Below are 14,278 nucleotides of genomic sequence, written 5' to 3'. Positions count from 1 at the left end.
AACAATACCACCCATGAGTACATACCCAAAGGATTCTAAATCAATATCTTACACTACTATTCACAGTAGCCAAGTTATGGAATTAGCCTAGAGGTTCACAACCAGATGAATATAAAAAGAAATTGTTTCATTATATGTACAGCTAAGTTTTATTTTGCTTTAAAAGAAAGAGACTGAAATCATGGTATTTGTTTGAAAATGATAAGAAAATAGAGGAAAATACTTAATGGTTTAAACACAGGCAAAGACTTTCTGAATAGAACTCTAATAGCTTAGGAAATAAAACTGAGTTTTGGCCAATGGGATTGCAGGAAGCCAAAGAGCTTCTGCATAACAAAGAAACAATCAAGAGCCAGTTCAGCCCACAGAATGAAGGGTCAGCCTCCAGAACAGGAGAAACTCTTCCTTACAATGATACAGTCTTAAAGTCACAGAAGTCAGATAATTAAAGGTAACTTTCGTCATAGAAGTTACAAAGGATCCAGTCCCATTTATGGGTTTTAATGCAAAGGTTACTTTGCATGAAAAGAATGGCAGGTTTTTTTTTTCTTAAATAATTTACAGAACTTAAGTTCTGAGATAATTTGTTTTTAGAATGTCTGTATGACAAACTTTCATACAACAAATGTAACCAATTTCAACAGAAAAAATCCTCAAATTCATTAACTAGAGACTGCAGTTAGTTATTTTTTTACATGATAAAATGCTTGATAAAAGTAACTTTGTCTTACAGATTTTGGGAATATGGTTTGTCATGGCTAGTAAGGTATGACAAAGCTCATGGCTGCAAGAGTTTGTGCCCCAAACATCCCATATTTGACCAGGACCAGGAAGCAGAAAACAGGGAATACTGGTGCTCGTCTTTTCTCATCCAATTCAGCCTGAGATTCATGCCATTCCAAGTAGATCTTCCCTCTATACTGATTTCCTTCCAAGCTATGGAAAAGACACCAAGAGTGGATCACATATGTGATTCTAATGCCCATCACATTTTCAGGGAAGACTGAGCATCACAGGTTGCATAAAACTCTACAGAATTGTGTAAGGGTAAAGATAAATAGAATATTTAAATCTAGCTTCTGAATTAGCTCAGGTGTTTGCTTCATATTTGTTTCTTTAATGTTCCCATTCCTACATTAATAGAATACTATAGAAGCACAAAGAGAAGTAACCATTAGTCCCAGTTCCAGTCCCTAACCAGTCTAAATGTATAATTGGATTTCTTGTTTGTTATTTTTATAAGATAGATGATTGAGTCAGTTCCTAACTCCCAATCATCTCTTAGTTTCCTACTAGAACACTGGTGTTTGGGAAGGGAAAATTAAATATTAACTCATATTTCAATACTAATTATATATATATATATATATATATATATATATATATATATAATCATTTAGTTTATTTTTTGTTAGTTTTAATTTTATGTGTATGTGTGTTTTGCCTGCATGCTTGTATGCATAGGTCATGTATGCCTGGTGCTCTGAAATCCTAAAAGAGAGAGTTAGACTCCCTGAAACTAGATCTAGAGGTGGTTCTGAGTCATCTTTGGGTGCTGAAAACTAAACTGGGGTCTTCTGGAAGAGCAACAAGCATTCTTAACTAGAGAGCCATCTCTCCAGCTCCTAAAAAGCAAGAGTCAAGATTTAATAATTACTTAAGTTAAAATTTGCTGCTCTGAATTATCCTCTTTAGTTAAAGAAAGTAAGCCAGTTCAATGTCACTCTTTGACTCAGGAAAAGAAGTGTTCTGGCTCCAGCATCCTGGAGTCCCTAAGTTTCCTGGGCTCTAGGCCAGGATCCCTATGAGCTATGCTTGGTGAACATGACCTATAGTCTTCTTGAGTACAGAGGCTGTGAACAAAAAATACTCTCTGAAAGTAAGCCACAGAAGGAAAATGAGTTAGAAACAGGACAGCGGGGTCTGAGTAACCCCGAGGATCTATCCTTCAGTCTGCAGAGTGCCAGTTGCTGTCCAGAATACTTTTTTTTTTTGTTACCTTTGCTCTCCGAAGAGCATAGACCAGTTCTATTTATAGCTTAGAAGGAGGAGGCTGACTTGCAGGCAGGTCAAATGGGCATTGGAAAACCTCAGCATTAGAAGCCATTGCCTTGCTCTGGAATGGTTTTAGGACTCTTTGCAAAGAATAATAATGGTCAGGACAGGCTGAAGGTTGACCTCCTTTTGCTCATGGTGCCAGTGTGGAGTGCATTAGGAGCGAAGCCAACACTAAGCTTCATGACCTTGATTTTGTTACTACAGTAGGCAGATCTGCATGGAACCATCTCTAAACCTTTAAGGGAATTCTAAACCTTTCTTTTTTTCTGCACACTAGTTAAAGTACCTCTTTATTTATTTAGTCACCGATGATAGCTATAGTTCCTTCCCAGAGAGCCTGGATTGAATTTTCTCCTGGGCTGGTCAACATCTATACACACATTCAACAAAATCTTGCAATGAATTTCTATCAAATGCCTGTGCAGAGTAGCAAATGATGATCGTAATTGTTTCCTAAAACAATAGTCATTGTAATCAGAAAACAGAGCAACACAAAGAAGCTTGTATAAGTCACATATTGAAGATTTTAATTATTCTAATACAGGTCATACAGGAATAACAGCCTCATTAGCTTTTGTCAAGAAAGACAAAAAGAGGGGCCGAGAGAGTTAACACAGTGGTTACAAAGTGCAAACAATTCTTGTAAAGAACCCAGGTTTAGTCCACAGCACTTATTTTGGGAGGCTTACAACTGCTTGTAACTCTAACTCCAGGACGCGCACGCGCACACACACACACGCACACACACACACACACACACATGCTTGCATGCATGCACACAAATACACACATACACACATACAAACTCTCTCTCTTACACACACATATACACACAAACTCTCCCACACACACTCTCTCCCACACACAAACTCTCTCTCTCACACACACATAGAAACATACACATACTCTCTCCCTTACACTTTCTTTACACACATACACACACATATACACACACACATTTTAGCCACCAAAAAGGCAAAAATAAAACAGTGTTAATATTCCTAGCTATATCTCAGAGAAGCTTCTAATATTTTCTTCTCTTTAAGGAAGGATCTTTGTGATACCCATAGAAATTTTAGTGATTAGTGATGATTAATCAACCAAAAGTTATGACATGCCAAGCACTGTGCTAATCCCCTTGCTAGGATTAAAGCATTGGATCCTCCAGACAATGCAGTGCTCAGCTTTATTATCAGCTGCAACCCTGGTTGACAAGGACACTTGGTCATTTACTTACCTTGGGATCCATGATTTGAAGTCAGTACATTAGGCTCTCATGATGTCATGATTAATCACTGGTCTGTATTACTTATTTTGTGGCAGAAACACAATACTACCTGTCCTTTCCAGTTAATTTTAAAAATTGTTCCAGCATTGTGAATTTATTTCGTATTTATTTATACAATTCTACTGCCTGAGCTCACCTTTGAGACTCTACCTCTGCAGGTCTAGTTCAAAGTTTCCACATACAGCCCAGAGCTGGGCATTGCTAGACTGCCATGATGTTCGTTCTTCCTCTCCTCCCAAAGCTCCCGCCCACAAACAGAAGCATGCAATCATTTTCACGGCACTTTAATCTTTCCTGCAGAAATTGTAACTTGATGTCATTGGACTGTGGTTTTTGAAAACAGCATTTAAAAAATCAATAGAAAACATTTAGGTGAATATGTGAGAATCACGCAATCACACTTTATAGCTATCTACGAACTCAGGAAGCTTTCCACATCATATTTAAATACATTCATAGGTGAAAATGTGTGTCTCCTCTCAAATGTCTTACACAATGAAGAATATCAAGTCAACTTCTTAGGAAATTATGCTAATTAAGGAAAAAAGTGAACAAGACAAAAGCACTTAGGTTGTGTAGACATGTTTCTCTTTCTTGTTACCATCGCTCCACTCCGACTGCACCCTTTCCTCTATTCCAACACCCCCCATTCTACTGTTAAACACACACACACACAAAAACACATACTCTCTCACACACACACTCACATACACACTCACACACACATACTCATAATCACACACACACTCACACACACACAAACATACACACACATACTCATACTCACACACACAAAACACACACCTACATACACACACATGAGATAGAGAGAACACAGTATTTTTTCTGAATTTATGTTTCTCTCTTTAAACAATGATGATCTCTAGTTCCATCCATTTTCTTAGATATAATCTTATTCCTTATGGCTGAATGAAATTCCTCTGTGTATATTTATATTCAGTTTTCATTACCTGGCTATCCATCTTTGGACGTCAAGATTGATTTTGCATCTTGGTTACTCTGAGCAGTGCAGCAACAAGCATATATGGAGGTATGTCTATGAGAAGCCAGGATTCTATTGGATACATATCGAGAAGTGGTAAGAGGTGGACCATGGGATGTTTCTACTTCTTTGTAGAAACTTTCAGAAGACTCAATAGCAGTTTCCACAGTGACTGCCTTGATTTGCATTCCCACTTGCAGTGCAAGGGGTCCTTTACAAGGGTGACAACCTTAAGACACCATAAAAAAGCTAGATGTTTCTTATATAGAATAACTGAGACCCATGCTAAATTCCATTAGATTGAGCTATGCGGAGATTACAGTGTATTTTTTCAAGTAAAAATATGTACCACTTAATATTTGTAACCTGTTAAATAAGAGAAAATACTTATATTAGGGATCCTCATAGAAGGTATTACCTGATTTTTTTTAGAATATAAACATGTGAATGGAATCAAGGACCTAAGCAATGACATAATTTTCCCTAGTGGGTTACTAATATGACACTCTCCTGTTTACTGTCTTTTGGATACAAAACAAGCAACTTAGAATTGAATTATTTTGGCCATTTAAGCACAACAAAGCTTATGAAATGGCTTCACTTTTATGAACAGAAATATTTAGTTTAGGGTATCATCTTCCCTACTCTGTTTTGAAGAGTCAGTGTGATAGATCCTGTTTCTGAGCTCCCGCTAAAACACATCTGAAAACATGATTAGTAGCTAACTCTCCAAACCTAACCCAAGGAGAGGAGCATTGCATTTAAGATTCAACTTCCAGAAAATTGGGGGAGATACAACCAACAATTATTTTCAAGTACTAAAATCGAACAAAATGAGTGTTGAAAATTTGTAACTTTTATGAAATAATTTAAGCAACTGTTACTAGTCCATAAATAAATTCATGCCCAAAATAATTGTTTATAAATCTACTTCACTAAGCAGAAGACGTCATGTTTCTATAGTGAATGACATAATTTCAAAGCTTACTTGAGTAGTATTTAAGAAAATTAATATCAGTTATTTGGGTATTAAGAAGCATTTGGTAGTCACTTTGCCAGGGGAACAGGTAAGGGACCCTCATGGCTAAGATGATAAAGCCTTATCTGCTTTCTCCAAAGGTTTATCAAAAGAGGGTTACACATTTTCTTCCCTTCCTAAAAGGCCTGTACCAGCTGCTTAGCTGGCACATTGGAAGACTGGTGCCCCGTCTGAGACTGAGTTACAGACATTCTTTTTAACCTTGATTTTTAAACTGATTATTTAAAATGCAAGTTCACTTTGTTCTTCAGTAAAATGGGGCATTTCAGACCAAATCTAAAGTGGTAGAAATTGGGAAGTTCCTTGGACTGATTGTTGTACTTCCTTGCAATTGGAAACAGAGCCAATCAGTGAAGAATTCATCATTCTGGCAAAACTGCCCATTTCCATTTTGTGACAATTGTGCTATCTTCAAAACAATGCTTTTATTTTCCATTTTCTGGTCATTTTTTCTTTTTGTAAAATGAAGGCAAAGCAAAATGAAACATTATTATGGTTCCTGAAACTATCATTGCTGCATAGGAAAAAAAAAAACTTTATGTGAGACATTGGCGTGCATCTCAGGCAGCCGGCAAGGTTTTCCTGTTCAATTGCTTGAAGTATTGCTTCAGCAGTAGAGGTTATAGAGGTCAGCATCTAGTAAAGGATAGAAAAATGCATGTATTAAAGGTATAAAACTGAATGTTGGATGGATGTTGGATATGTGAAAAGGGGATTTTTAGTGATTAAAGTGTATGAGAAGGGCAGTTGAGTGTGGTCCTGTAATATTGGTGGTAGACAGCCAGTGTATTCTTCATTTATTCAGAGGAATCCATTTAATTGCTTTGAGTAGTTCGATATTTAATGTAAGTTTGGTTAAATAGATGAATGGAGGCCTTTGATAAGGGGATCTTATTGATTGTTCTGAGACAGAGTCTCACTATATGTCTCTGGTTGGTCTGGAACTTGTGATGTAGACTTGCCTTGAACTCATAAAAATGCCCTTGCCTCTGCCTTCTGAGCCATAGGAATGCATGCTTTGTTAAAAATGGCAGTCCCTTAGAAACTTAGCAGGTGATCAAGACAGTTAATCACATGCTTTAAGGATTGAAGGATTATTTTTATTATTATTACTTGATCCTTTGATTATACTCTTTCTCAGCCTTAACACTGAACCTTAGTTCATCCATCCGTCCATCCATCCATCCATCCCTCCATCCCTCCATCCATTCCTTTATTCTTTCTTCTTTCCTTCCTTCCTTAGTTCATTCTTCCTTCCTTCCCTCCTTCTCCTTCTCTTCTTTCTTTCCTCTTTTTCTTCACAAAATAAGAGTGATTTTCTGTTTTCATTTTGTGTAAAATGTTTCTTATTCCATGCTTCACTTTTGGTTCTCATTAGAATCTGAAAGGTTTTTTTTTTTCTGAGTTGTGTATTTGTGCCTATCCTTTGCATATGGCATCTGTGCTGGTTCTCCAGAATTCTACCCTCATTCTGGAACTTGACATTGGCTCAGCTGCTTGTTTCTTTCTTAACCTGTGGTCAGTGATATTTTCTTGCTAGTGAAAATTAGAAGAAACAATCCAGGTCACCCACACTTTCCCCATTGCTTATTGCTACAGATAAACATGTAACTGGCCTTCAGGAGTAGTTTTTGAGTATAATTTTTGTAGTATTCTGAATAGAAATGTCCTAGTATTCCACTGTAACATGAACATTAATATTGATTCCAAATGTAAATAGTCACCAACCATTACATTAATTCTGCTTATGGCTCCTATAGAATATGGTCAGAATCAATGTATTTATAGCCTTTTCAAACTTATTAAGGTTATTAAATTTAATATAAGTTTAATATTTAGAATTGACCATAGAATTTGTGTTTGTATAAGAAACTTCAGATAGGTAAATGGAAGAATCCTTATCTCTGGGTTTCCTTTCTTGTCTTGACTACTTCAGTTCATGACATTCAGTTCACAGTGCAGGGCACTTTACATTATGACAGATAATGGACTGTCAGGTTGATAATGGCAAGTTATCATTTATTCATGGATTTCCCAAATGGCATCAGGAATGTGCCTAGCGTTTTCTCCTGCTGCTGCCTTGTCTTTGCTATCTTTGTTAATCTTTCTCTGTGTGTTGAGATTAACTAATAGCATGGTTTATGGCTTAAACCCAAAACCTTTATCTTTGATCTTAAACCAAGGATATTCATTTTATGAGGTAAATGTAACATACCAACATGTTATAAAAAAATTACTGAAACAGTATCATGAAAAAGTTTAATTATGTCATTGTTTTCTGCACTTCCAGGGCTAGTTCAGTGTTAATGAAGGAAGATTGATGGGATAAATATGACAAGGACTCAGATGTCTAATGTATTGCAGGAGAAATGATAAAATATAAGAGCAGCATTCCATTAATGATATACCTGATCTCTCTTGGCTACAGGAAGGAGCAGGAAAGGTTTGGTCCTAGATTCCACTTTCCTCTATTGGCCATTATTAGATACAGTTGTTTTTTTGTTTTGTTTTTGTTTTTGTTTTCGATCCAGAATGGAAGATAAGCATAAAATGTCTTGAATCAACAGTTCTGGAGTTCTGGCCAGGTAACATTGCTGGTCAGGCAGCCATGTTTTCTACAGGATCAACATGTTACGAGGCAGTTTCTGTGAAGGTGCAAGAATCCTGAACATGGTTCAGATGACACCTCCATTACTTATTTTTTGTGATTTGAAAGAGGCAGCTCGCTGCATGAAAACATATGGCTGCCTAGACAATATTCTATAAAAGAGGCTGTGAAGTCCCAGTGTCTCATGAGGGCTCTAGTTTCTAAAAAAAAAACCCTATAATCATGGATATAGGGGATCTGAAATTCTTAAGGCCAGTGTCACCATGTCATGCAGCAAGATGGCCCTATGAGGGATCCTTCTCAAAAAGAGCTCAAGATGTGGACCTGGATAACATCATGTTTAATTGGTGGTTTGTAGCAGAAACTAGGGTAATCTCAGATCACATAGCTTTTTCAAAATTTCATGGAGGACATCAACTAAAATATCTCAAACCATGGTGAAATTGGCAAGAATAGAAAAAGACTTGATTTCTGAAAGCTGTATTTGGTGTCCAGGAGAAATCTTCTTTAGGTATAAGGAGCCTTTAAGAAACTTCACTCGATGAGATGATTGCAGCCTTTGACTCAGTATACCCATACTTCCTAGATAAGTCTTGCTATTATTTTTAATTAGGTACTTTTTTTGTGACTTGGGTTAGTTAGCATTAATTAGTATATTATAATTAATAAAAGTTAGCACATGTCAAGTGCACATCGCAGTTCAAGTCAAATTATTTGGGTACTTATAATTAGTCTGCCAGTGACCCTCAAAAATGACTTACACAGTATCCAAAAAGTAGCTTAATGGTAGCACGGGCCATTTGACATTTGGCTGCTTTTAAGATTAGTATGGATGGAAAACTAACCATCTGTTATCTCTTCCTAATCTTCTTCTAAGAGGAATAATAAGGAGGAAAGTTAAGGGACTTTATTCACTTTTAAGTAGTTCCTGCAAGGTGATTTAACCATGCTTTATAATTCATTATGTTAAAGACAGTTGATGATGCATGAAGCAGTCATTTCTGAAGTTAGTTTTAAAGGAGGTCATGAGTGATTTTCAAGTTTTAAAATTCCCTATAAACTCAGTTCTGAAGTAACAATGTGTGTGTCAATGAGTTCATATGGTGTGTGTGTGTCTGTGTGTGTGTACATATGACTTCATAGTATGAAATATGTTATTACTTAAATGTCTATTGGAAGAAGAATACATTGAAATGGGCAATACAAATAATAAAGAGAAGTCGATGGCCCTTGAATGAAATGAAATGTTATCTCCTTCTCCTCTTTAAAAAAATACAATTTTAGCATAATTCTATGAAAAATTTATAAAGTTGTTTATAAAAAAATCAGTTAACATATGGTAATAAGGTGAACACTGGGTTGCTTTTACAACTTAAATTATTTCAATATAATCAAAAGATTATTTGCGCAAAGTAACACTTGAAGCATCTCTTACAAATTCTATTACAGATATGGGATTGGATTTCGTTGATTGTGGCTAAATAATTTTCTTAAAACTATTTTCTCTTAAGTTCCAAATGATTGGATTCTGTAATTTCATTTTTTAAGTATTTGCCCTCAGCTCATGTTCTTGGTTTATTGGATTCACTGTTGCAACTCCAGTACACAGTTGCTTTGCTAGGGCACACATGCGTCTTATTTCTGGCTTTATATTTCAGCTTTAGGTATAATCTGTATCTTTCCTTACATAATTAGCTCTCTAGGCCAAGCTCCATTCTCTTTAAGTAGCTCCAAATACATCTCATTACCTCTTAATTCTTGGTTTGTTTTCTCAGAAACCTTCCCAGAAGGGAAAAAAAGAGTGGTATAGCTGATTCTCTTCTGAAAAATGAACTGGATATCTGTTCCTAATAACAAGTCTATAGTTACCATCTATTAGTTTAATATAGGAGTTTTATCCATGTCAAAAACCACTCCTCAACATGTTTCCACTGTCAATAGCTTGGCATGCTAGAAATAAGTACCAATAAGTATTTTCTGTATCTCTTGTAATCAACATTTTAGAAGCTAACACACTAAAGTGTGTAATTCCTGTTTATCTTTTAAAAACAGTAGTGTTTAAGTGTAGTAAATTTAAAAGATATACTGCCTTAACTCCTTCATTTTATGTATGAGAAAGAAACGAAGACTTGGTGAGCTCAGAATTTTAATCAGAGTTCTCCAGCTGAATGGGAACATGCATCCACTCATTAATTAATTAATTTATTGGTGACTAAAAAAAAGTAGAAATTTTGATTTAGGAGGAAGTGAGGTGTTATCCTTGCATTCCTACAGTGTTTCAACTTACCTTGGGTGCTTTATTAGGCTTTATTAGTCTCTGCTAGGATCATGGCAGGATCTCCAGTAAGAATCCCACTGGGAATTTACCTCTACAGAGGTACAGCCACAGAGACCCACAAACTGAAAAAGATTCCTACATGACAAATGTTCTTTTGGAGGTCTGGCCTGGGGCCAATGTTTGGTGAGCCTTTGAAGGTTTATCCTGAAAGATAAGTTTAAAATTCAAAAGACATTGGTTCTTATGGTCATCAACAAAGGTTTTGTTGAGATTAAAGGATTAGCTGGTGTTCAACCTTACACCTGTAGAACCTTGCTGGTGAACCGTGAGCTCCAAGGTAGCTTGAGGACATTGACCTAGGCCCAGTTTCTCTCCATGGGGAGAGACAAGCTGCTCTGTGTCTACAGTTGACTGATGGCTATTCTCTTGATTCCTTTGTTTGCTCATGCAAATTATGTAGCCTAACTTCATCTCCTGTAACCTTTTCTTATCACCCTATAAAGTATAAATGCTTATTAGCAATCACTTTAAGTCTTGTTACTTTAGTTCTTCATTACTACAAAAACCTATAAACTGTTAAATTCTGTCAGAGTAGTAATTCCAATGTTCCTTAAATCAGCAGATAACCTGTAAAAATCTTTACACTTCTAAACCTTTCCCTTAAGAACTCACATGTAGGAATTTGTCGAGAACTTGGCCCAAGAGGCTCAGACAACTCCAAAGTCTGTAGCCACACACTGCTGGATGTCCACCTAGAAATCATTCATTTTCTGACACTAGGGCTTTGATCTGAACAATAAGAATCTCATAATTCTTCTCAGATGATCTAAGCTTTACTCTTTTCTTTTAAGAAACCCACACCTTCCCATGGATAGGAACAAAGTGAGAAGTCAGTTTTGTTTAGAGTTTAGAAGACTTTGTTATAGACTCACTTGAGCTTTGACTTATAACTACAGTTGGGTGTGAAGTTTTCCTTTAATTTAGCTGAAAAACATTATCTAATACTTAGAAGACAAGAGATTCCATTTCTGTGGCTTCTAATAATGCAGGTACTGGGGGTGGTCTAGATGATACATGACATAGATTTCAATATATCAAATTATTTTCAAGGAGAGACAATTACTCGTTCTCTAGTATCTAAATACCCCACACACAGACACACTCACACACACACACACACACACACACACACACACACACACAAACATTTTCTCTCTCACATATACACATTTTCTAATAATATTTTAAATTTGAAGAAACACTTGACCAGCTGGATTTCTGGTATAATTTCACTTATTTTCTAGCAATAAAAATTAGCACTTGGTGTGTATAATTTTTTTAGACTGTTGAAATAGATTTATGTATTCACTTGATGTTAGACTAACAATGGAAAAAAATAAAAAAAGAGTGAACTTCTTTAGTTCTTTGATATGTGTTCCTTGAGTAATTTATGCCAAGAGATATGTTAGTTTCATAGCTGTTACACTGGATATCCATATTTAAGTTTTCAATTGTATGTATGTATGTATGTATGTATGTATGTATGTATTTATAGCTATGTAATATTGATTTGCCTTTTAATTCAGTTGCTTTTAAGTAAAGTACTGAAACGAAACAGCTGTCATCAATACACATTGGTTTTATCAATTTATTATTAAGGAACAATCAATTTATTGGTCTCATTGGACATAATTATCTGGTTTCACAAGAATACCATTTTTCTCTAAAACTCTAAAACCCAAGCAGAAAATGGATTTCATACTTCCACAGTGTTCTACTGACTGCTATGGAGTAGCGCAGTACTGGGTTAGGTATTTTCAGGATTTGTTTTAAAATATTTCATCCCTACCCAGCTTTGTGCCTTTATTATTTTTTTAAAGCCATTGAGTCCTGTCAGTGCTGCCTATATACTCTTAGGTTTGTGGCTATCCATGGGGCCATGTTAGACCCATGAGGCGTCACATCCTTAAGAAAACACCTGTCAATCACCAGTAACTCTCCAGCTGGATGCTTCCTGCATCTCCCCTCTCCCCTTCCGTGAGGTTTTACCTGGCTTGAGCTTTTGCATGTCTGAGCCTGATGTCATAACCACTGTGAGTTCATATGTGCAGCTCCCCCTGCCCCACACACACTGTTTTCTGGTAGTCATTTACCACCTCTGGCTCTTACAATCTCCCGCTCTTGTTTTGTAAGGTGTTCCCTGAGATTTTGGAAGAGGTGGCACTCTTTGGCACATCTTTCTTATGCAAGTCATTGTTGTAGCTCAGAGGCTTCAAAGCTGGATAGGACTATGATGGCTTGTCTCCTTGTGGAGCCAGCACAACACCTTCTGCCACTAACAAAGCTAGACCATAAGGATGACGTTTTCCAAATACCAGCCGCTTGCTTTCTTCAGGTTCTATGACTCAAGTATGTGATGTCACCAATAGGGTTTTCCAGTCAAGTTCTGGAGGATGACCAAGAACAGTGGCTTTCAGATGGTACGGATGGGATGATAAATGTTAAGGACATTGGCTGTTGAGGGCCATCGGCCACAGTCGACCGGGTTCACCTGAAAGAGAGGCTGGGAAGGGCACAGTTCCCCCTTTTTAGTTTTATAAGATATGAGCAGTGCCAGCAGCTGGATGGGGTATAATATTTCATCCCATCTAGGGTACAGAGTGGCTGGGCGACTGTGCATGTCTTAGGTTGTCATCTATATTACTCTTATATTACCCGTCTTTGAGGAACATACATAGCATATTGATGTAAGCCTCTGTCTTAGGTTTATAGGAGCTCAAGACACTCTTACTCATCGTTGACTAACCGACCATCAATAGCACACTCTTTCTCAAAAGACCAAAACCACATTCAGACCAAAGGACCTGTGGGCATGCACTAGATGTAATTCTTCATAGTGATGGATAACTGCCACGATGAAAGCTGAGCTTGCTGAGAGCGATCCTGTGTGAAGGCAACCTATCTGCTTGAGACACAAGGTTTAAAAGGTTAAAAGCAACATGATTTATCCAAGAAATGTAGAAAATAAGGTTGGAAGAGGTAATGTTCCAGTGTCTAATCCAACTTCTGGTTGACAGGGATTTCGACGCAAAGTCTGGCCACCACGTTTATAGTAGGTGACTTTAAGTATAGATGGAGACTACATGCCAGGCTAAATCAGCTGGCAGAGAAGGATTTTGAGCCATCATCATCAGAATCACAATTATTAGGCTCGAGATCTGTGTCCAGTTGATGGACCAATCTTTCAGGGAGCCATTGGGTTCCATTCTCTTTTTCTGAAAAAATACATATTGAGCCACAGCCCCAAATTAGAACATGGTTGGGACCACACCAAGTATTAGTTAAGGGGGGTCTCTCCACATGACCCTGGCAAATGAGCTGGAAGTAACCGGATGCCAGTGGCGATCCGCTGGAGACTGACCCTTAGCATCAGTTTTCAGAAAATTTAAAATAGACAAAAGCAAGATGTGCTTTTGGTGACCCTGGGGGGTATAAATTGGCTACTCATGTAATAGCACATGTACCTCATTCATTTTTAGATAATAGTTCTGGTTAGGTAGAAGTAAAATGGATTAGGTAAGAATTTATAACTTTACAAGTAAATGATAGAAGAGATTTTATGTTACTTTGTGTGTGTGTGTGTGTGTGTGTATATGTGTGTGTGTGTGTGTGTGTGTGTGTGTGAGAGAGAGAGAGAGAGGTGGCATAGTTCTTTCCTTCAACTATGTGTGTCCTACAGATTGAACTTAAGTCATCAGGTTTCATGGTAATCATCTCTCAACTTTGTCTGATGAACCATCTTCCAGTCAAGATAGAACTTAACCAAGACAGAACTGAGCAAGCTCTGTAAAATCAACTATAAAATGATTACATTAAAAGTTATATGCACCTATGTTAAAAGGTCTAGTAAAAATTCAACACAGAATACAAACTTATATTTTAGTTCATATAATCTAAAAGCACTGATATTTGGCACATGTAAAAGTCTCCTAATGAATAAAGTG

Source organism: Grammomys surdaster, unplaced genomic scaffold, assembly GCF_004785775.1.
Source record: "Grammomys surdaster isolate TR1022 unplaced genomic scaffold, NIH_TR_1.0 191, whole genome shotgun sequence".
Taxonomy (NCBI): domain Eukaryota; kingdom Metazoa; phylum Chordata; class Mammalia; order Rodentia; family Muridae; genus Grammomys; species Grammomys surdaster.
This window is presented reverse-complemented; position numbering follows the sequence as displayed.